This window comes from Zalophus californianus, chromosome 8, assembly GCF_009762305.2.
Source record: "Zalophus californianus isolate mZalCal1 chromosome 8, mZalCal1.pri.v2, whole genome shotgun sequence".
Taxonomy (NCBI): domain Eukaryota; kingdom Metazoa; phylum Chordata; class Mammalia; order Carnivora; family Otariidae; genus Zalophus; species Zalophus californianus.
This window is the reverse complement of record NC_045602.1, coordinates 52046322-52070660: the sequence shown is the minus strand read 5'-3', so window position 1 is coordinate 52070660 and position 24339 is coordinate 52046322. Positions and strand designations below refer to the sequence as shown.

The window sequence follows — 24339 nt, the reverse complement described above, 5'->3', positions numbered from 1 at the left end:
TCTGTCAAATAAATAAATAAAATCTTAAAAAAAAATAAAAAAATAAAAAATTTTGTGCATCCAAAGACACTATCAACTGAGTAGAAAAGCAACCCGCAGAATGGGAGAAAATATATACAAATCATATGTCTGATAAAGGATTAATACCCAGAATATATATAAAACAAACTCAACAACAAAAAACAACTTGATTCAAAAATGGGCCAAGGACTTAGACATTTTTTCAAAGAAGATATGTGAATGGCCAATAAACACATGAAAAGATACTCAACATCACTAAGCATTAGGGAAACATAAGTCAAAATGCACTGAGATTCTACTTCACACCCATTAGGATGGCTACAATAAAAAAAAAGAGAGAGAAAACAACAAATAGTGACAAGAATGTGGAGAAATTGGAACGCTTGTGCACAGTTGGTGGGAATGTAAACCGATATGGCTGCTGTGGAAAACAGTATGGTCGTTTTTCAAAAAAAATTTTAAATTACCATACGGCTAAGCAATTCTGCTTCTGGGTATATACCCAATTGAATTGAAAGCAAGGTCTTGAAGAGATATTTGTAAACCCATGTTCATAGCAACATTACTCACAGTAGCTAAAACATGGAAACAACCTAAGTGTCCATCAACAGATGAAGGGATAAGCAAAAAGCGATAGATATGTACAATGGAATATTACTCAGCCTTAAAAAGGAAAGACATTCTGCATATGCTACAACCTGGACAAACCTTGAGGGCATTATATAAGTGAAATAAGCCAATCACAAAATGACAAATACTGTATGATTCCACTTATATGAGATATTTAGAGTAGTCAAAATCACAAAGACAGAAAGTATAATGGTGGTCGCCAAGGATTAGGGGGAGGGGAGAAGGAGAATTATTGTTTAGTAAGTAGAGAGTTTCCGTTCTACAAGATGAAAAGAGTTATGGAGATGGGGCTGCCATCTTGTGTCCCCTTGTGTGTGCACCTAATCTCAGCTGGTCTGCCCGAGACCCCCTGAGCGCCAACCCTATTCCCCCGCGCAGTCCCATTTCCGCTCCAACAAGATGAAAGAAACTATCCTGAACCAGGAGAATCTCACCAAACTGTAAGCACAAGTGCGCACTGGTGGGAAAGGAACTGCTTGCTGAAAGAAGAAGGTGGTTCATAGAACAGCTACAGCAGATGATAAAAAACTTCAGTTCTCCTTAAAGAAGTTAGGGGTAAACAATATCTCTGGTATTGAAGAAGTGACTATGTTCACAAACCAAGGAATGGTGATCCACTTTAACAACCCCAAAGTTAAGGCATCGCTGGCAGCAAACACTTTCACCATTACAGGCCATGCTGAGACAAAGCGGCTGACAGAAATGCTACCCAGTATCTTAAACCAACTTGGTGCAGACAGTCCGACTAGTTTAAGAAGACTGGCTGAAGCTCTGCCCAAACAATCTGTGGATGGAAAAGCACCACTTGCTACCGGAGAGCATGATGATGATGAAGTTCCAGATCTTGTGGAGAATTTTGATGAAGCTTCCAACAATGAAGCAAACTGAATTGAGTCAACTTCTGAAGAAGATAAAACTTGAAGAAGTTACTGGGAGCTGCTATTTTATATTATGACTGCTTTTTAAAATTTTGTTCATGGATCTGATAAAATCTAGATCTCTAATATTTTTAAGCCCACGCCCCTTGGACACTACAGCTCTTTTCAGTTTTTGCTTATACACAATTCATTCTTTGCAGCTAATTAAGCTGAAGAAGCCTGGGAATAAAGTTTGAAACAAGGTTAATAAAGTTCTTTGCTTAGGAAAAAAAAAGAGTTATGGAGATGGATGGTGGTGATGGTTGTACACAATATGAATGCATTAGTACCACTGAATTGTACCCTTAAAAATGGTTAAGATGGAGGGGGGACACCTGGGTGGCTCAGTCAGTTAAGCATCTGACTCTTGATCTCAGCTCAGGTGTTGATCCTAGGATTGTGAGTTCAGGCCCCGTTTTGGGCTCCATGCTGGGCGTGGGACCTACTTTAAAAAAATGGTTAAGACGGTAAAGTTTATGTTACGTGTATTTCACCACAATAAAAAAAAGAAAAGGGGCGCCTGGGTGGCTCAGTCTGTTAAGCGTCTGCCTTCGACTCAGGTCTTGATCCCAGGGTCCTGGGACCAAGCCCTGCATCAGGCTCCCTGCTCCACGGGGAGCCTGCTTCTCCCTCTCCCACTCCCCCTGCTTGTGTTCCCTCTCTCGCTGTGTCTCTGTCAAATAAATAAATAAAATCTTTAAAAATAAATAAATAAAAATATAGTATTTTCAAAAGCATCAGGAATAGCAGACAGCCTCCCCTCTGCTGTCCTGCCTGCTGCTCACTTTCAGTGTAGTCAATAAACTAATATCTCCTTTAAAAAGAAGCATCAGGAATATTAAATACATCTGTCATAGTGTATATATACTATATGAATACATAAAGCCATAAAATATTATTGTGAGAAATTAAAGACCTTTTTTTAAAATTTTAAGTAGGCTCCATCTCCAACATGGGGCTCTAACTCACAACCCTGAGATTAAGAGTTGCATCCTCTACCTACTGAGCCAGCCAGGTGCCCCCAAATTAAAGCACTTCTGATTAAATGGAAGGATATACTATGTTTATGGATTGGAAACCTCAGTATTGTAAAGATTTCACTTATCAAACTGATCTATTGAGTCAATGCAATCCCAACCCAAAGTTCAATAAGTCTTTTTGAGAACTTGACAAGCTGATTCTAAAATGTACATGGAGGGGCGCCTGGATGGCTCAGTTGGTTAAGCGGCCAGCTCTTGATTTCTGCTCAGGTCATGATCTCGGGGTCCGGGGATCAAGCCCTGCATTGGGCTCTGCAGCCAGCAAGGAGTCTGCTTGAGGATTCTCTCTCTCCCTCTCCCTCTGCACCTCCTCCTGCTCTGTCTCATGCACGCACATTCTCTCTCTCTTTCTCTAAAATAAATAAATAAATCTTAAAAAAAAAAACCCAAAACAAAACAAAAAGTGTACATGAAAATGCAAAGGGCCTAAAAGGAGCCCCAACAATCTTCAATAGAGGAAAGACTAGCCGTGCTGCCTGTCAAGACTTATATAAAGCTGCAGTTTTGAAAGTGAAATATGGAAAGACAGAAAAAATAATCAATAGAATTGAATAGAGAGCCCAGAAACAGACGCCCATATATCCAGACACTTGATACATGACAAAGTTGACTCTAAAGAGAAGAGGAAAAACGACTAATTTTTTCAGTAAATGGTGCCGAGACAATCAGATATTATTTTCTAAAGAAAGAAATAAAGATACAAAATTAAAAACCAAACCAAAACTTGACCCAAGTTCACACTATTAAAAAAAAAATTCCAGTGGATGGTAGTTTTATTTTTTTTTAAGATTTTATTTATTTACTTGACAGAGAGAGAGAGAAGAGAGCACAAGGAGGGGGAGCAGCAGAGGGAGAGGGAGAAGCGGGCTCCCGCTGAGCAGGGAGCCTGACGCGGGACTGGATCCCAGGACCCTGGGATCATGACCTGAGCCGAGGGCAGGCGCTTAACCGACTGAGCCACCCAGGCGTCCCAAAGTAGATGGGGTAGTTTTCAATGTCAACAGCAAAACAATAAAGTTCCTGGGTGATAATATAGGGGAAATCTTCATAACCTTTTTACAGTAAAAGACTTTTCTTTTCCAAATAGGATGCAAATAACACTAATTGTAAAGAGAATGATAAATTGGACTACATTAAAATCAATGCTTACAAGTCAATAAGAAAAAGGTAAACAACCCAAAAGAAAAATAGGCAAGAGACTTAAATAGGACTTCACAAAAGCAGCTACCCAAATAGCCAGTAAACATATAAAAATGTGCTTAGTGTCTTTAGTGAATAGGGAAATGCAAAGTAAACCTACCTTTCTTTTTCCCTCCCTCCCTCCCTCCCTCCCTTCCTCCCTTCCTCCCTCCCTTCTTTCCCAGATTCAGTCCTGCTGAGGAATTATTACAGAGCAACAATAAAAAGAGATTACTCCTCACCAGGAATACTGTGGTAGTATCCTCTTGCTGGTATCCTCACATCAACTATTGTAAATCTTCAAGCCCTTCTCCACAGTGAATGCTACCTGGCAATTATCAGCTGGAATGACCTTTTCAAAACATACATTTCATTATGGCTCTTTGACTTAAATCCTTCCACAAAGATTGGTTAAGTAAATTCTAGGCTATCTCCATAAAATGAAGTATTCTGTGGTCACTAAAGAGAATGAGGTAGAGGGCACCTGGGTGGCTCAGTCGGTTAAGAGCCTGCCTTCTGCTCAGGTCATGATCCCAGGGTCCTGGGATCGAGCCCCACATCAGGCTCCTGCTGAGCAGGGAGTCTGCTTCTCCCTCTCCCTCTGCCTGCCGCTCTGCCTACTTGTGCTCTCTCTTTCTGTCAAATAAATAAACAAAATTAAAAAAAAAATAGAATGAGGTAGAGCTCTTTGTACTAATATAAAATAACCTCAAAGAATTATTGTTAAGTCAAAAACAAGGTGCAGAACAGCATGTTTAAAAATGGGTAGGGGGTTCCTGGGTGGCTCAGTCAGTCAGTTAAATGTCTAACTCTTGATTTCGCCTCAGGTCATGATCTCTTCAGATTTAACATTAAGTTTCCCTCCCTCTCCCTCTGCCCTCCCCCCCCACCCTCTCTAAAAATAAAATAAAATAAAAATAAAAATGGGTAGAGGAATAGATACAGTGGAATGTCATCACATATTCACTTAAGTTACTCAAAATCAACTAAAGCATATAGGTAGAAAGCCATTTTTCCCATGTTGTGAGGATATACTTCATCCTGTAACAGTCTATGGAACTAGCATCCAAATAATTTTAAGGGTTTTATTGACATTTATAAAGAAGAATTATGCATAATACAGGAGGCCAGCCAAGTGAACAGTAGTGGTTTTCTTAACCATTGTGTAGGACTATTTGTTTTAAGAGGGTGTCACACACATTGCAGGATTTTTAATATATTTGGCCCTCACCCACGACATGCCAGAAGTTCCTGAGTTATTGGGTCAAGCAAAGAACCACCCTTAAAGATCTTCAAACAGAAGTGGGTGGGACAGGGGTTGGGATCATTACTGTCTCAAGTTGGGAACATAAGAGGAAAAAAAGAAGAAATAATATAAGGTCACAAGAAAGCTGAGTGGAGAAGTAGAGGTCTTGGGATTGATTATACAGAAGTGTGTATGCTGTATTTGATTAAAGAATTTAAGGACTTTTCAAAGATGAGTTTGACCCTAAGCAAGGCAGAAAAGCAGTTTGACCCCCGCCCCCTAGGGTGGGGGCACTCGAGTTTTATCTGGGCTTTAAGTTAGGCTCTCAGTTGCCAACACCAAGGAGCTGCCAGGAAATGTCCATGTGCCTACAGGATTCATCAGTCTTCTGTGAGCCTCACCCTGAAGTGTTCTCCTGGCACTTGCCCTGTTTCCCCAGTGCCAGTCTGTCCCTCTTCCCTTCCAGAAAAGGGGAAGGGGAAATAGCCTTGAGGGGGAGACCAGCCCTGAGGAGGAAATAGGGTACTGATTTAAGAATTCTGATTTGATGCAATGTGTTACTGGATTAGACTAAGGAGACCCAGAATGAATTCAGCATGAACTGTTTTGCAACTGTTACAACTGTGAAAAGTCACACAGACTTCCCCCCCCAAAGGGGCTTGCTGGGATAGCGTTTCTCAGAAAGATTTTGCAGGTAGCCAGCATTGGTCTGGGACTTCATAGATAGACTGACTGGATTGTGCCCAGTTTTGGTTACCACATTTTTAAAAAGATGGAGCTAAGTTTAGGAGCCCACAGAAGGTAATCAAAATGATCAAAAGCAGGCACACTCTCAGCCCTAAGATTGGCATTGACATTTTCTCTGGAGCCCAGCCCAGGGGCGTTTGAAGTTTTCAGTAGCAATACTGCAAAAGACCACAAGATGGCAAAAGAGCTCTAAAATGCCTTTTTTTTTTTTTTAATAGATTTGGGAAAGGCGGTTCAGATCAGATGTTTCCTGATGAAAACAAGGACAAGAAAGTTTAAGAATGTCTATATTTCTTTTCTTTTTTTTTTTTAAAGATTTTATTTAGGGTGCCTGAGTGGCTCAGTTGGTTAAGCGACTGCCTTCGGCTCAGATCATGATAGTGGATTCCCGGGATCGAGTCCCGCATCGGACTCCCTGCTCAGCAGGGAGTCTGCTTCTCCCTCGGACCCTCCCCACTCTCATGCTGTCTCTCTCTTTCTCATTCTCTCTCTCAATCTCAAAATAAAATCTTTTTTTAAGATTTTATTTATTTATTTAACAGAGAGAGAGAGAGAGAGAGAGAGAGAGAGAGAGAGAGACAGTGAGAGAGGGAACACAAGCAGGGGGAGTGGCCTGAGACTCCGGGATCATGACCTGAGCTGAAGTCAGACGCTTAACCGACTGAGCCACCCAGGTGCCCCAAGAATGTCTATATTTCAGAGCTTATATGATCAAAATACTTGCTCTGGCAAGTTTTTGCAACACTTGCTTATAAAACGAATAAGGTCTTGAGGATCTAATGTAAAACATGGTGACTGTAGTTGATAGCACTGTATTGTATCATTGAAACTTGCCAAGAGTTAAATTTAATAAATGTTCTCATCAAAAAATGTATATATGTAAAAAAGTGTATATAGGGCGCCTGGGTGGCTCAGTTGGTTAAGCGACTGCCTTCGGCTCAGGTCATGATCCCGGAGTCTTGGGATTGAGTCCCGCATCGGGCTTCCTGCTTGGTGAGGAGCCTGCTTCTCCCTCTGACCCTCTCCCCTCTCATGTACTCTCTCTCTCTCATTCTCGCTCTCTCAAATAAATAAATCTTTAAAAAAAAGTGTATATATGTGTATGTGTATCGTGTGTGTGTGTGTATAATAACACATCCATCACGCATATATATATAAAGCTATATGTTAAGATGTCAGTATCACAAGCATATGGACTCAGCCAGGGACACTGTGTAACTACTTGGAACAGAACCCATTTACTAAACTGCACTGGTCATGCAGCACAAGCAAAAAATAAACCTCTGTTGTGTTAATCTAAAAAAAAAATAGCTAGCAACATAACCAGATGGAAGAAATCCTTTCACAATTTTTTAAAATTTTATTTATTTATTTATTTGAGAGAGTGAGAGAGCCCATGAGAGGGGGGAGGGTCAGAGGGAGAAACAGACTTCCTGCTGAGCAGGGAGCCTGATGCGGGACTCGATCCCTGGACTCCAGGATCATGACCTGAGCTGAAGGCAGTCGCTTAACCAACTGAGCCACCCAGGTGCCCAATCCTTTCACAATTTATATGTATATCAAATCATCATGATGTATAAATATCTTACAATTTTATTCATAATAAAAATAAAGCTCTCACTAGATTTTAAATAAAAATCTGAAAAGGAAAAAAGCTAAAAAAATAAAGCTGAAAAAAGCAATATTGGTAGATGAGTTAAAGATTTCTCAGATTTGTCAGATACTTAACAGATATCAATATTGCCTCCTTAGCTTTCTGTCTTTTTTTTCTTTTTTCTGACTTCTGTCCTTCTGTCTCCTCCCACCAAGACATTATAATATGAGGAAAGCAATATAATGTGATTAAGGGTGTGGGTTATGGAGCCCTATTGCTTGAGTTCACATAGAGGCCACCAGTTATTAACTATGTGACATTCAGCAAATTACTTAACTCTGGGTCTTGGTTCCTTTTTCCATGGAATGAGGACTATAACATTGTCTACTTCATTGAATTATTCTCAGGATTAAATGAATAATGTATATAAAATCTCTCAGAACAATGCCTGACAGATAAAATTGTTAAATTTTTATGGAATTCAAGTTTAAATTTTTTTCTATTAATTTACAGAATTACCTTGTTTTAACTTGTTAAGCAGATGAGTGAACTGTTTGAGGATTTTCTCTTGTTAAAAAACAAAAACAAAAACATCCAAATCAAATTTAGGTGCTTTTGGTGGAGATGGTATTTTATAAACTTTTTTTTCTGTCAGTCATGTTTTCCTATTTCCCACCCTTAGTCACTGAAAAGAAGATGACAGGGATTGTATTTACTTATACAGTGGATTTTTATTAAAGGATGTAGGGTTGTTATATTCCCAGAAAATGAGATAAGAAAAAAAAACAACCCAGATTCAAGCAGGAAAGATTTTGATTTTTTAGATATTTTCTGTCTGAATAGAAGAAAGACCTTTTCAACAATCCAGAAGCTTTTATTTTAAAGGATACTGTGTTTCAATAATCCAGAAAGGATTATTAATATTTTAAAGGATACTGTGTTTTACTTACCTAACCATTTCAGGATCATATTAAACTATCTACCAAGGAAATTTGGCCCTTGTATATTCACTGTTCAGAAAACAAAACTTTTGGGGCTCCTGGATGGCTCAGTCGGTTAAGTGTCTGCCTTTAGCTCAGGTCATGATCCCCGAGTCTCGGGGATCTCCCCAGGTCATGATCCCAGAGTCCTGGGATCAAGCCCCAGGTTCGGCTCTCGCTCAGTGGGGAGCCTGCTTCTCCCTCGCCCTCTGCCTGCTTGTGCAAGCTCTCTCTTTGTCAAATAAATAGATAAAGTCTTTATAAAAAAAAAGAAAACAAAACTTTTTAGGTAAAATACTTAAACTATCCAAAAGATATTGTATATATTCATATATTTTTTAATATAAAATTTGTTTTACTATAACGTGGAGCTTCAACTCACAACCCTGAGATCATGACCTGAGCTGAGATCAAGAGTGGAACACTTACCCAACTAAGCCACCCAGGTGTCCTCCAATTAACCTCTAGAGTTCTGATTCTCTAGAAAAGTTGAGGAGGAAGATGTCTTTTTCTTAGGCTTCTGCGATGTCACTGTTCCTTGTACTTTTTTCTTTCTGTGATTACTACTTAATCTCTTATTGGTTTTTGTTTGTCTGCTTTACCCTTCAGTGTTAGTGTGCATAAAATTCTGTCCTTGCCCCCTGATAGCTGCATGGTAGGCTCCTTCACCTCCTTCAGGCCTTTATTGAATTGTGAGGCCTTCCTAGTCCATCCCTTTGTTTGTTCATTTAATTATTTATTAAAATTTTTTTATTTTTAAGTAATCTCTACATTCAACGTGGGGCTCCACTTTACAATCCCAAGATCAAGACTTGCACGCTGTACTGATTGAGCTAGCCAGGAGCCCCTGAGTCTATCCCCTTGAAAATTTGATGTGCCTCTCTCCCACTCCTTCTCCCCTTTCACTGCTTCATTTTTCTCCAGAGCCCTTATTAGCACTGCCTTTCTCCAGCGGAAGCTAACTCCACAAGGACAGGGATTTTGTATGTCTTGTTCACTGTTGTGTCCCTAGAGCTTAGAGGGTAACTGGTGTGCACTAGACTTTAATAAATATTCATTGTCTGAACGGAATGAATCTCATTGAGGTTTCATTTTCATTTTCTTGATAATTAATGAGATTGAGCAGGTTTCTATTGGCTATTTATACTTGCCCATCTGTGAAATGCCTCACCATATCTTTTGCTCAATTTTTTTTAAGATTTTATTTATTTATTTATTTATTTGATAGAGAGCACAAGTAGGCAAAGAGGCAGGCAGAGGGAGAGAGAGAGAGAGAGAGAGAGAAGCAGGCTCCCCACTGAGCAGGGAGCCCAATGTGGGGCTCGATCCCAGGACTCTGGGATCATGACCTGAGCCGAAGGCAGGCACTCAACTGACTGAGCCACCCAGGAGCCCCTCTTTTGCTCATTTTTCTTTTTTTTTTTTTTTTAAAGATTTTATTTATTTATTTGAGAGAGAGCACGAGAGGGAAGAGGGTCAGAGGGAGAAGCAGACTCCCCGCCGAGCAGGGAGCCCGACGCGGGACTCGATCCCGGGACTCCAGGATCATGACCTGAGCCGAAGGCAGTCGCTTAACCGGCTGAGCCACCCAGGCGCCCCTCTTTTGCTCATTTTTCTATTGGGTCATTTAACATTTCTTTGGTTTTCAGGAATTCTTTATAAATCCAGATTGTAAGCCTCTGTTAGTTACTTGTAAAATAAATATTCTTCCACTTTGTGACTTAATTTTTAACTTTTTAAAATTGATATCTTTTAATAAACAGTTTTAATTCTAAGTAGTGAAGTTCATTAATATTTCCTTTTATGGTTTGTGTTGTTTGTTGTGTAAGGAATTCTTTCCTATCCTGAGGGTGTAGAAGCATTTACCTACGTTTTTTGTAAAAGTTTTAATGCTTTGCTTCTCACCTTTTTTTTTTTAAGATTTTATTTATTTATTTATTTGATAGAGAGAGAGAGAGACAGCGAGACAGTGAGAGAGGGAACACAGGCAGGGGGAGTGGGAGAGGGAGAAGCAGGCTCCCCGCTGAGCAAGGAGCCCGATGTGGGGTTCGATCCCAGGACCCGGGATCATGACCTGAGCCCAAGGCAGACGCTTAACCAGGTGTCCCTGCTTTTCACTTTCAAGTATCTAATGTATCTGAATGGATTTGGGGGTATGTTGTGAGGTGGGAGTCCATTTGTTTTTTCCATTTGGAAAGCCATCCTTTCCGCTGCTGATCTGCATGCCACCTCTGTTTTATATAAATATAAATTGATGTATAGATCTATATATACTTTCTGTCTATATTTCTATAGTTTCTATAAATGCTTAGGTCTTTTTCTGAACTCTCTTTTTTTGTCCTATTAGTTTTTTGTTTATTTCTGCATAATGCCACACTTTTTTTTTTTAAACATATTACTAACTTTTAATGCCTCTTGATACCTGGTGGGGCAGTTCTCCCCTTCTTATTCTTCTTCCTTAGTAGAGTCCTAACTATGCTTGGCTCCTCATTATTCCATATAGATTTTAGAATTAGCTTATCAGATTGTAAAAAATGTGCAGTTGAGGTTTTGATTGAAATTCAGTTGAATTTATACATGTCTTTAGGGCAGAATTGCTATATATATGGTATTGAATATTACTATCTATGAACATAGTATATAGCTCACATTTATTTAGATGTTCTTTAGTATCTTTCAGTAAAGTTATATTATTTTGTCCACATGGAATCTTGAGATCTAGAGTCCCATGCTCTACCAAGTGAGCCAACCAGGCACCCTGTTAAACTATCTTGTTAATTCTAGTTATTTATCTGCAGATTCCTTGGAGTTTTCTGTGTACATCGTCATATCATCTTCAAAGAGTGAAAATTCTATTTCTTTTTAAGCTTTATACCATTTTTGTTGGTCTTAACTCATTAGCTAGGACCTCCAGTGTAATGCCAAGAAAAAGCAGGAGTAATGGGTATAGTGGGTTGAATAGTGTCCCTCAAAATTCATGGCCACTGGTAACTTTAGAATGTGACCTTATTTGGAAATTGGGTCTTTGCAGCCATAACTAAGAAACGAGATGAGGGCGCCTGGGTGGCTCAGATGGTTAAGCGTCGGCCTTCGGCTCAGGTCATGATCCCAGGGTCCTGGGATCGAGTCCTGCATCAGGCTCCCTGCTCCTTGGGAGCCTGCTTCTCCCTCTGCTTCTCTCTCTCTCTCTCTCTCTCTCTCTCCCCCTCTGTCTCTCATGAATAAATAAATAAAATCTTTAAAAAAAAATGAAACGAGATGAGATTAGACTGGATTAGGGTGGGCCCTAAATCTAATGAAGGCCTTCTGAGAAGAGGCAGAAAAGGACACAGATTGACACAAAAAGAAGGGGATGTAAAGGTAGAGGAGGAGATTGTAGTAATGCATCTACAAACCAAGAGGCAGATGCAGAGGCAGAGGAAGCCAGATGCCCGACTGGATCCCAGGACCCTGGGATCATGACGTGAGCCAAAGGCGGACACTTAACTGACTGAGCCACCCAGGTGCCCCCTTTTGTTTTTTGTTTTTTTTTAAGATTTTATTTACTTGGTAGTATTTTTATTGGTTGGATGTACCATAGCTTATTTAACTAATTCCTTATCGGTGGATAATGTAGGATGTTCCAATGTTTTCTGATTACAAATAGTGTTCAGTGAATAATCTGGAATGTTTGTATAATTATGAGTACATCTATAGGATAAATCCCTAGTAGTGGAATTGCTGTTTCAAAGAGCATGTGTTTTTGTAAATTTGACAGATATTTGCCAAATTGCCTTCCATAGAGATCACAACAATTTACATTCCACATAGAAATAGGTCATGATCTCAGGGTCCTGGGATGGAGCCCCGCATTGGGCTCCCACACCTGCTTCTCCCTCTCCCACTCCCCCTGCTTATGTTCCGTCTCTTGCTGTGTCTCTCTCTGCCAAATAAATAAATGAAATCTTTAAAAAAAAATGCTGATTACCCACACTCTAACCAACATAGTCATACTATTTGATCTATGCTAATCTGATGGGGGGATATAGTATCTCTGTAGTTTCAATTTACATTTTCTTATGAGTTAAGTTGAATATTGTTGCATGTTTAATAGCCCTTTGTACTTCTTTCATTGTCATATCTTTTGCCCATTTTACTATTGAGTTCTTTTTCCTTATTGATTTACAGGTCCTAGATAGGGGAACAAGTTCTTTGTAATATGAGTTATAAATATTTTCCTAGAAAAATTAACTTTAATAATAATGTACTTTAAAAGTATTTTACAATTTCTTGGGTGCCTGGGTGGCTCAGTCGGTTGGGCAACTGCCTTCGGCTCAGGTCATGATCCTGGAGTTCCGGGATTGAGTCCTGCATCGGGCTCCCTGCACAGCGGGGAGTCTGCTTCTCCCTCTGACCCTCTTCCCTCTCGTGCTCTCTCTCATTCTCTCTTTCTCAAATAAATAAATAAAATCTTTAAAAAAAAGTATTTTAAAATTTCTTTAATAATGTTTTTGACACTTTCTGATTTTGTGATTTTTTTGGTAAATCATTTCTTTTCTTAGGGCTTGTATGTAGTTGTGATAAGTGCCAGGGGTCCTAGGCCATAAAAAAATACAAATTCAGTATGCCCAAGGATTATATTTTCAAAGAATCCTTAAGTGACTTTGGCAATGTTTAGTCAAAATTTGAGGGCTCTTAATATAATCTTTGTGTAACCCTGACTTAATAAGAAATGTTTTCACCTTTTTTTCACTTAAGAGTTATCAACATCTTTTTTGTAAGTGTGGGGGGAAAAAACCACTTTACAGAATGATCTGTGGCTTTATAAAGTGAAGATATTTATAAGCAAAAGAAAGAAATCATATACATCCTAAATTTCAGGTAAAGTTTTAAATAGGCCTCTTTGTTAAGCTCCTTCACGCAATTTAACTGTTTTAGTCTTCGCCTCTGTCTTGGGGCATTTCTGAGGTGGGAAGGCACTGCTTATCTTCCCCTTGTCCCTCGTGTGCATTTCAGCTGGCTCATTATGATGTGGTATTCACCTCTGTCCAACCTAGAATCGGTTGGGGTGAAGCAGGAGGAGGCATGAGGGACATTGGCCCTTCAGACTGTCCCAATTCTTTGGGTCTTCCTGGACCTGGGTCAGATCTCCCATTGTGTCTCCTTTACATTAGCTTGAGGCAGAACTTTTGGCTTTTGTAACCTACTAAGGTTAGTAATTATCTGACCCACACCCATTTTGAGATCACTATCTCTGGGCAATAAAGAGATTTCTTTGCAAGGCTCTAGGGTATTTTTTATTTGTTTTCAGATGGACAGTTTTGACTGAAGCTTATTCTTTCTTTTTTTTTCTTTTGGTGTACAGTTCTTTGTTTTTGTTTTTTTTTTAGATTTTTAAAAATTTTATTTATCTGAGAGAGAGAGAGAGAGCAAGAGAGTGAGTATAAGTAGGCTCAGCGGCAGGTAGAGGGAGAGGGGAAGCAGGCTCCCCAAGGAGCAGGGAGCCCAATGTGGGGCTCAATCCCAGGATCCCAGAATCACGACTCCAGCCGAAGGCAGACGCCTAACCAACTGAGCCACTCAGGCGCCCCAGTTCTTTGTATTTTAACTCATTTATAGATTTGTATAACCACTGCCATAATCAGAATAAAGAATAGTTTTATATTCCCAAAACACCCCCTGTGTTAACCCTTTATAGTCACACTTGCCCTTCAACTATAACTCCTGACAACTACTGATCTACTCTCCATCACTACAGTTTTGTGGTTTTGAGAATGTTATATAAATGAAATCACATGGAATGTAACCTCTTGAGACCAGATTCTTTCACCCAACTTGTTTTGAGATTCATCCAAGTTGTAGCATGTATCAGTAACATGTTCCTTTTTTAAAAATATGTTCCTTTTTATTGCTGACTAGTGTTCATTGTATGGATGTAACAAAATTTGTTTACCCATTTACCGTTCCAAGGACATTTGGTTGTGTCCAGTTTGGGACTATTACAAATAAACCTGCTATGACATCTGTGTATAGGTTTTTGTGTCAGTATAAATTTTTGTTACTCTAGGGTAGATTCTCAGAAGTGGGATTGTAGGTTTATATAGAAAATACTTGTTTAACTTTATAAGAAAGTGACAAACCGTTTTCTAGAATGGCTGTACCATTTTAGATTCCCACCAGCAATGTATCATATTACCTTTCTGCCTTTGCCACAGCTAATTAAATTAGGATAAGTGTCTTAGCTAAAAGGTACATTATATTAGCCAGACCAGTGACTTATGAATGAACTAGTATGAGAACTCTGCCAAAAAAGGAACCAGGGGACCCAGGCAAACCTGAATTCAAGACTCTCAGAAAAAAGAGAAGCAGAGGGGAGCCTGGGTGGCTCAGTCGTCATGCGTCTGCCTTCGGCTCAGGTCATGATCGCAGGGTCCTGGGATCGAGCCCCGCATTGGGCTCCCTGTTCCACTGGAAGCCTGCTTCTCCTTCTCCCACTCCCTCTGCTTGTGTTCCCTCTCTCTGTGTGTCTCCCTCTGTCAAATAAATAAAAGAAAAGAAAAGAAAAAAAGAAAAAAGAAAGCAGAAGCCAAGATTAGAGGAGAAGCAGAAACCTAGAAATACAGATTCATCTGTATGGTAGACTTATTTAAATAGGGTACAACACTTGCCTATTTCAGAGGGAATGAGGACATGACAAAGTCAGCAGTACTGCTGTTGGGTCATGAATGATGAGAAGTTCATATTCTATTGCTCTTTGTGACCTGGCTTTCCAGAAGCTGAGCTGGAGACTCTACCTTTTTTTTTTTCTGTGTAGCTTTAAAATAAACTATCATAAGTAATGGAAGGAACCTTTATTTTTTTATTTTTTTTAAGATTTTATTCATTTGTCAGAGAGAGAGAGAGAGAGAGCACAAGCAGGGGGAGTGGGAGAAGGAGAAGTAGGCTTCCTGCTGAGCAAGGAGCCCGATGCAAGACTCGATCCCAGAACCCTGGGATCATGACCTGAGCTGAAGGCAGACGCTTAACCAACGGAGCCACGCAGGCATCCCTGGAAAGAATCTTTAATATAAAAGCTTTATTGAGGGCGCCTGGGTGGCTCCGTTGGTTAAGCGACTGCCTTCAGCTCAGGTCATGATCCTGGAGTCCCGGGATCAAGTCCCGCATCAGGCTCCTTGCTCAGCGAGGAGCCTGCTTCTCCCTCTAACCCCCCCCATGTACTCTCTCTCTCTCTCTCTCTCATTCTCACTCTCTCAAAATAAATAAATAAATCTTTTAAAATAAATAAATAAATAAAAGCTTTATTAAGATATAATTCATATACCATACAGTTCATCCATTGAAAGTGTACCATTCGGTGGTTTATAGTATATTCACAGAGTTCTATGCAGCCATCACCACAATTAATATTAGAAACATTTTCATCAGACTAAAAAGAAACTCCATACCCCTAGTCAAACAAACTTTCTTATCATGGGGACCAGGTGCAGTTCCTGATTATTCCTAACAGGTTTCCATTCCCTGCAAGTCCATGAAAGTATTCAAACAAAATAATCACAACTTATCGCAGGAGCCAGGTATCAACCCACTCTACTGAAATTACAAAGCCTCCCACATGTGACTGTTCACTCTGTTTCTGCGTATGACTCTCACAGGGCCCTATGTGATGTGTGATTGTCCACCTCCCCCAGGTTGTAAGTATATGTGACAAGAAACTGCTAGCAATCTCATATTTTCAGTGTTGGGTGTCATGTGTTCATCCATGCCAATAATCCTAGAGTGGGAGTCCCACTCTCACTTAATGGGGTGATTAGGAAGAAACTAAAACAAGGTATTTAATAGCAGATTTGAGCAAGCGGAAGAAAGAATCAACACACTTATAAATAGTTAATTGAGGGGCAACTGGGTGGCTCAGTCTGTTAAGTGTCTGCCTTTGGCTCAGGTCATGATCCCGGGGTCCTGGGATCAAGCCCCACATTGGGCTCCCAGCTCAGCAGGGAGTCTGCTTCTCCCTCTCCTTCTGCCTCTCTCCCGCTTGTGCTCTCTTTCTCTGTCAAATGAATAAATAAAATGTTTAGAAAAAAAAAAAAGAGATCCATACACAGACACTAGTCAAATTGTTAGAAGACAAAGAATCTTGAAGGTGGAAAGAGAGAAGGAGCTTATCTTGTACAAGAGAGCCCCAGTAACAGTGACAACTGATTTCTCTCCAGAAATCATGTTGGCCAGAAGGCAATGGAATGACATATTTAAAGTGCTAAAAGAAAAAAAAAAGTGTCAACCAAAAATTCTATGTCTGGTAAAACTATCCTTCAAAAATGAAAGAGAACCCCACTCCTTTGACCTCTGTTGTAGCCATGGCCACCACCTTCCTGGAAGAGAAGAAGTGGGAGAGGAGCTTATGTTGTCTGTTACCCAAGTCTTCTCGCTGTGCTGCCCCCAGAGTGTAAGATGTTTATCTGTGCCAAGCTTGCCTGCACCCCGGCTCTGATCCAAGCTGGATCGAAAATTGCATCCAGACCCATTGCCGCATCAATGCTATCTTGATAGAAGAGGGCTCTATAGTATTTAATGGGGGCAGAGCATGGTGTGATTTAGCTAATCCAGTGGGATTTTCAGACCAGTGCAATCAGCAGAGACATTGATGCTGCTGCCTATTTTATTGGTACAGGTGTTGCAACAATAGCAGTGGAAGTTTCTGGTGCTGGTATTGGACTAGTCTTTGGCAGCCTTCTCATTGGTTAGGCCAGAACCCCTTCACTGAATCAGCAGCTGTTCTCATATGCTATCCTTGGAGTTATCTTGTCTGAAGCTTTTGTTTGATGGTTGCTTTCTTTCTTTTTTCTTTTTTAAATTCAGTTAGCCAACATACAGTACATCATTGGCTTCAGATGTAGTGTTTAATAATTTAACAGTTGTTTATAACACCCAGTGCTCATCACATCATGTGCCCTCCTTAATGCCCATCACCCTGATGGTACGCTTTCTTAATTTTGTTTTCTACGTAACAGAAATTACTGCTTGAAATGTTGTTATTTAAATTAATTATGGATGTAATTCTGTGTATTTTACTGTGACTCGGAAACATATAGTGTTGGTGTCATGGAAGTGCACATTACAAGTTTCTTCCACTATCTGAAAGTAGAACAGTCCTATGAAAGATTTCTTAAGCCAAAATGGTATAATGTGAAGAGTATCCCCCATATTCTGAAAATTGTGTTATACCACTTTGTTTTTACAAAAGACCTATATTAGTCCCTGTTTTAGCTGATTTTTTTCTTCTGCTAGTTCAAATCTATTGTTAAACCCTTCTAGTGAAGTTGTCATTTCAGTTATTGTATTTTTTACTTCCATAACGTCCATGTGGTTCTTTAAAAAAATTATTCCTCGGGCACCTGGGTGGCTCAGTTGGTTAAGCGACTGCCTTCGGCTCAGGTCATGATCCTGGAATCCCGGGATCGAGTCCCGTATCGGACTCCCTGCTCAGCAGGGAGTCTGCTTCTCCCTCTGACCCTCTTCCCTCTCGTGCTCTCTATCTCTCCTTCTCTCTCTCTCTCTAATAAATAAATAAATTCTTAAAAAAAAATTATTCCTCTATCTTTATTGACATTCTTTATTTGTTGCAACATGTCATACGTTTACTTATGTCTTTGAGCATGGTTCCCTTTATTTAGTTCTTCCAGTATATTTCTAATAATTATTATGAAGTCTTTATATGTTAAATCCAATATCTGGGCCTTCTCACAGTCAGTTTCTGTTGTCTATCTTTTTTTCTTGTGTATGAGTCACACCTTCTTGTTTCTTTGTGCATCTTGTAATTTTTTTGTTGTTAAAAACTGGACATTTTAGGTACTATATGGTAGCAAATCTAGATCCTGATTATCCCTTTCTCCTGGGACTTGTTTTTGTTGTTGTTTGCTTATTTATTTGTTTAGTAACTTAACTGAACTATTTTAGTGAAGTATATTGCCCCTTCAATGTGCAGGGTTCTTGCTCCTTAGAGACTGTTCTTGCTCCTTAGAGACTGCAGCCTTGGATGCACACAGGTTACTCTTGGACGACAGTGTTTTAGCAGCACTCTTTGACAGTCTCTTTTCCTGATCTCTCTGTTATGCTGTCTGCTTCTGTCAGTACTTAAAATTCCTTCCTTTTGGGGCTTCTCAATAGCCTGTTTGTATGTTCTCATGAACCTGTCTTTTCCTAGTGTAAGTCATCCAAAAAAAAAAAAAAAAGAAGGGAAAGTCAGGTGGAAGCTATCCTTGTTATGACTTAGCCTTAGAAGTGACATAGCATTCCTTCCACCACATTCTATTCATTAGAAACAATAGGCTAAATCCCACCTGCTTTCCGTGAGTGTGGAATTAGGCTTTACCTTGTGAAGTGAATCCTATCAAAGAATCTGTAGACATATTTAGAAACTACCTTAACAAGAAGAGACAAACTGAGTTCTAGATACCATTATACAAGGCTTTGATAAAAACTCAGAAAAATAACTGCTTCTTTTTTTGAGTTAGTTTCTGAACTCCTCTCTAAATGATACATGGGTACACCTTATAGTCTGTCACCAAAGAGGCAAAATCCAAGGATCAGTAAGAACCAAGTTTTGTTGATGATACTCATTAGCAGGGCATGATACAGCTCTGGGAATTCTCAAACTTTCATCACGGACCTGTGTCTATCCCAGTCATTAGATTTGGATTCTAAGGACATATGGAGGGCAATTATTACCCCCAAATCCTATTTTTTACTACTTTTGTACTTGAGATGAAATGGTGATGAGATCCTTTGTGTCATTGAGACAAAGCCCCCTGGATGTTAAATCACAGGAAAAGGTTCGTGATGACTCTTCTTTTTTTCTAATCCTTTCAGGCATTGAGCTGTGCTGAGCAAGCAGGAGGAGCTGGGCTGTGGACAGAGCTGCTCAGTATTTGTCTGACCAATCAGAAAACAGAGTGGGTAAAAAAAGGGGAGGAGGATTGTGGACAAAAGTGACGGTCAGAAGAGTAGGTGGAGTAAGATGACTTTTTTTGCTCTCAAGAATATTGACATTTTTAGGTGGGAATGCGAATTTCTGCAAGTGGTCCAAGGTGGCGAGAAGACATAAAAATGTGGAGTAGTGTGGATATAGTAGATTTCTAAAATTAAAAAAAAAATTCTTAGGATTCCATAAATATTCACGAGCATCTTTAAGTTTACAGGAGATTTCCAGACTCATATCTTACGGGCAAGATAATCTAGTCCCTGGGCGTCTGGGTGGCTCAGTTGGTTAAGCAACTGCCTTCGGCTCAGGTCATGATCCTGGAGTCCCGGGATCGGGTCCCGCGTCGGGCTCCCCGCTCGGCAGGGAGTCTGCTTCTCCCTCTGACCCTCTCCCCTCTCATGCTCTCTCTCTATCTCATTCTCTCTCTCAAATAAATAAATAAAATCTTTAAAAAAAAAAAGATAATCTAGTCCCTTCCTTTCCACCTTTTTACAGTATGAAAACTGAAATCCAGTGAGGTTAGTATCAGAGCAGGAGCTAGAAAGGAAACTCTTGTGATTCCTATACCAGTATGTATTCAATGTTCTGTACAGCTGATAAGGAAAAATGTGTGTCCTAAAATGGCCGACTGAGCCAGCAAGGGAATCCCAGTCCCTACCCTGGGGCTCTTCTGGGTTCTTCTCTTTGCTCTGCTTCCTGCTGACGCCAAAAGAACCAAGTATGCGGAAGTAGTGGTGTATAAATTACCCCCTTTGTTTGTGCTTGGGGCTCAGACCTTTGGAGATCATTCTCCTCTGAGCCCGCCGGCATTAAATAAACCTCCCATCCTCCAATATCTCCGAGTGCCACTTGGTTCTTCTAAGTGGCTTATAAAGATTTGCATGATCTGATCCCTTGTACTTCTCCATCCTTATCTTGTCCTTCCTCCATATCATTCCACCTCAATTGTGCTGGCCTTCCAGTTATTCTTAAACATACCCAATGTGCTCCTGTCCCAGAGCCTTTGTACTCGATGTGTCCTCTGTTGGAAAGCTCTTCTTCCAGGTATCTGCAAGACTTTCCCTCTCTCTTCCTTTATATCTCTGCTTCACTGTCACTTTACCAGAGAGGACTGCCCTGATTATCCTATCTAAGGCATTACCCAGCCCCTGCTTCATCATTTTCCCCTTACTTGCTTTATTTTCCTTTTTATTTTACCACATTATATATTCCTTTGTTTATTGTTTCTTTTTCTTTTCTTTTTTTTTCCAGGTTCATAATTTATTGTACAAATTGAGTATCGCATGATGAGTTGACATTAGCTTCTCCAGGCATGGGAATTTAACAGATGAGGTACAGGTTAAAAATCGTTTACGTTGCTTTCACAGCTGGTGTTTTTTTAGACCTTAACTTGAAGTATAAGATCATCAAAGCAATGCCTCCATATGTGGCCAGTACACAATTCATTCTACCTGTGAGAGTATGAGTTGAAATATTTTTTGATACCAGTGAAATGGAATTGAGCATCAGTTTCTGGACCTGCCATGATTTCAATCTTGCAGAAGGCACCAATTCCGCCGCTTGTGTCCTCTTTTTCTTTTTTTAAAAAGATTTATTTATTTATTTATTTCACAGAGACACAGCTAGAGAGGGAACACAGCAGGGGGAGCGGGAGAGGGAGAAGCAGGCTTCCCGCGGAGCAAGGAGCCCGATGCGGGACTCGATCCCAGGATCCTGGCATCATGACCTGAGCCGAAGGCAGACGCTTAACCAACTGAGCCACCCAGGTGCCCCAGAAACTATTATTGCATCTCAGGTTTTTTGGTTTTTTTTTAGATTTTATTTATTTATTTGACAGAGAGAGCGAGAAAGGAAACATAAGCAGGGGGAGCGGGAGAGGGAGAAGCAGGCTTCCCGCAGAGCAGGGAGCCCGATGTGGGTCTCGATCCCAGGACCCTGGGATCATGACCTGAGCCGAAGGCAGACGCTCAACGACTGAGCCACCCAGGTGCCCCAATTGTTTATTGTTTCTTTCCACTAAAATGTAAATTCTATGAAAGCAGATTCTTGGTTTTTGTCGACCACTGTATCCTCTAGTATTTAGAATAGTGGCACAGAGTAAGTATTCAATGTAATGAAATTCGATTTATGTCACTCCTTTGTTCAAAACCTTCCTGTCTCATTCACGGGAAAAACCAAAAGGCCTTAAAATGGCCTTTGTTATTGACTGACTTGTTCCTCCCAAGTTCCTATGTTGAAGTCTTCACCGCCAGTATGCCTCAGAACACGACTGTATTTGGAGGTAGGGCCTTAAAGGCTGATTACAGTTAAGTGGAGTCAGGTGAGTGGGCCCTAATCCAATATGACTGGTGTCCTTATAAGACGAGGTTAGAGACAATAGGGGTGCGTGAGCATAGAGAAAAGCCCTCGTGAGGACACAGAAAGAAAGTGGCCAACTACAAACCAAGGAGAGGAGCCTGAGGAGAAGCCAAACGTGACTATACCCTGATCTAGACTTCTAGCCTTCAAAACTGTGAGAAAATAAATCCCTGTCGGTTAAGCCCCCCAGCCAGTGATCTTCTGCTAATGGCAACCATAGCCTGCTTCTCCTCCACCTCATCTGCTGTATCTCCTCTTACTCATGCTGTGTTGCAGCTTCTTTGGCCTTCTTGCAGTTTCTCAAGTATGACAAGCTGGCTTTCTTCTCAGAGTTTTTGTATTTTATATTCACTCCTCCTGCAATATTCTTCCTCCCAGATTTCTCTAGTTTACTCATATACTTCAGTCAGGTTTCTGCTCACATGCTGCCTTCTTAGTCATGCCTCTCTTTTTTTAAAGAGGTTTATCTATTTATTTTTAAAGTAATCTCTGCGCCCAACATAGGGCTCGAACTCATGACCCTGAGATCAAGTGTTAGATGTTCTACCGACTGAACCAGTCAGACACCCCTTAGTCATGCCTTTCTTGACCGCCATCCTATTTAAATTGCAACCTCTGTTACCTCCTTATTCCCTATGTCTTCATCTTGCTTGGTTGTTTTCCATAGCACTTACCATCCGACATACTATATATTGCTTTGTTTATTGTCTGTCTCCCCCATCAAGGCTGTATGTGCCATGAGGGCACAAGTCAGTGTTGCCATCTGATTTGCCACTGACTCTTCTGTGCCAGAGGAGTTCCTGGAACAAAGTAGGCCCTCAAATAATATTTAGTGGGCCCGTTAATGAGCGAACAAATGGTACTGGCCCATAGGTAGACAAATAGATAAGTAAGACAGACTAGAAGGTCCATAAATCCATTTTATGTATGGGAACTTATTTCTTTGTTGTTTGTTTTTTAAAGGGAAGGGCCATTTCATTGGAGCGGGGTGGGGGGAGGAAGCATGGTTTTTATAGTACATGGAAACTTCATGATTGATTTAATATATTTCGAAGAAAACAAAGTTAGATCTTTATTTAATATCACAAAGAGAATAAATTTCATTTTATTTAAGTTTATTTACTTACTCATTTAAGTAATCTCTACACCCAATGTGGGTCTTGAACTCATGACCCCAAGATCAAGAGTCTCATGCTCTCCCAAATGAGCCAGCCAGGTGCCCCAAGAATAAATTTTAGATTAAATATGTCTAACTGTAAAAAATAAAATTATGAAATTGTAAACAAAAATTTAGCAAGTTTAGGAGAATTTTTGTATAATTCCTAGGTGTGTATGCTTCTTGGGGGTGGTGTGAGACTTCATAGACAAAAAGAACACTCAGAAGTCATAAGGGAAAAGACTGACAAATTTGATTACATTTAAAATTTATAATGGCAAAAGATCCTCAGAAAGAAAATATGAATGGGGAGAAACCAATTGCAACATATTTGACAAAGGATTAATATTCGTTATATACTAAGAATTATCTAATAAGAAAGAGACAATCTGCTTATTAGAAATATAAGCAAAAGATATTAAAAAGATTTTTTGAAGGAGGAAATGCCCATGGCCAGTAGATATGAAAGGAGGCTCAGCAATTTCATACACACATGCACACACATTTTTTTACCTATCAGGGTCATTCATTTTTTTTTTTTTTTTATAAAATATACACTGATTTTCCTACTGTGTGCCAAGTATCATTCTAGGTATTAGAGATAAAGCAGTGAAGAGGCAAAATCCCTAACATCATGGAGCTTATGTTCTAGTGGAGGGAGAGGTAGATAAGAAACAATAAGAAATAAATTATATGGTATGTTAGAAAGTGATAAGTGCTGCAGAAATAAATAAAACTATGTATGGGGACAACATAAAAGAAAAAGGAATTTATGAGGTTAGTTTGCCCAACTCTAGGGAAATGAATTTGAAAACCCAGATGAGTGGTGCTTGGGTGGCACAGTCAGTTGAGCATCCGACTCTTGGTTTCAACTCAGGTTTTGATCATGGATTGAGCCCCGCACGGGGCCCTATGCTCAGTGCGAAGTTGGCTTGGGACTCACTCTCTCCTGCTGTTCCTTCTCCCCACGCTCTCTCTCTCTCTCTCTCAAATAAATAAATAAACCCAGATGAAATGGATGTTTTTTTTTTCCTTTTTTATTGTCATGTTAATCACCATACATCACATCATTAGTTTTTGATATAGAGTTCCATGATTTGTTGTTTGTGCGTAACACCCAGTGCTCCATGCAGTACGTGCCCTCTTTAATACCCATCACCAGGCTAACCCATCCCCCACCCCCCTCCCCTCTAGAAATGGATGTTTTTTGAGGAGAATTAAATTGCAAATATGATTGCAGGGAAGAGAGAGAAATTCTAATCAAATTATATATTATAAAAACATCTAGAGAAAGTTGTTCACGAGCCACACTAGAAAAAGCACAGGTTAGTGGCACCTGGGTGGCTCAGTCGTTAAGCGTCTGCCTTTGGCTCGGGTCATGGTCCCAGGGTCCTGGGATCGAGCCCCGCATCACGCTCCCTGCTCCGCGTGGAGCCTGCTTCTCCCTCTCCCCCACCAACCCCTGCTTGTGTTCCTGCTCTCGCTATCTCTCTCTGTCAAATAAATAAATAAGA

At 40.2% G+C, this 24339-nt stretch overlaps 1 protein-coding gene and 3 pseudogenes across 2 annotated transcripts in view; 3 read left to right on the top strand and 1 right to left on the bottom strand.

Moving 5' to 3' along the window:
- ZNF638 (zinc finger protein 638) overlaps positions 1-24339 on the top strand; it is a 130228-nt gene that overhangs the window by 25104 nt on the left and 80785 nt on the right. The gene's annotated exons all lie outside the window — the stretch shown is intronic.
- Positions 1051-1621, top strand: LOC113937076 (annotated as a pseudogene). Its single transcript, XR_004820237.1, has one exon. The product of XR_004820237.1 is annotated as a transcription factor BTF3-like (transcript).
- On the top strand, positions 16782-17153 carry LOC113938422 (annotated as a pseudogene).
- LOC113937078 lies at positions 20662-20836 on the bottom strand (annotated as a pseudogene).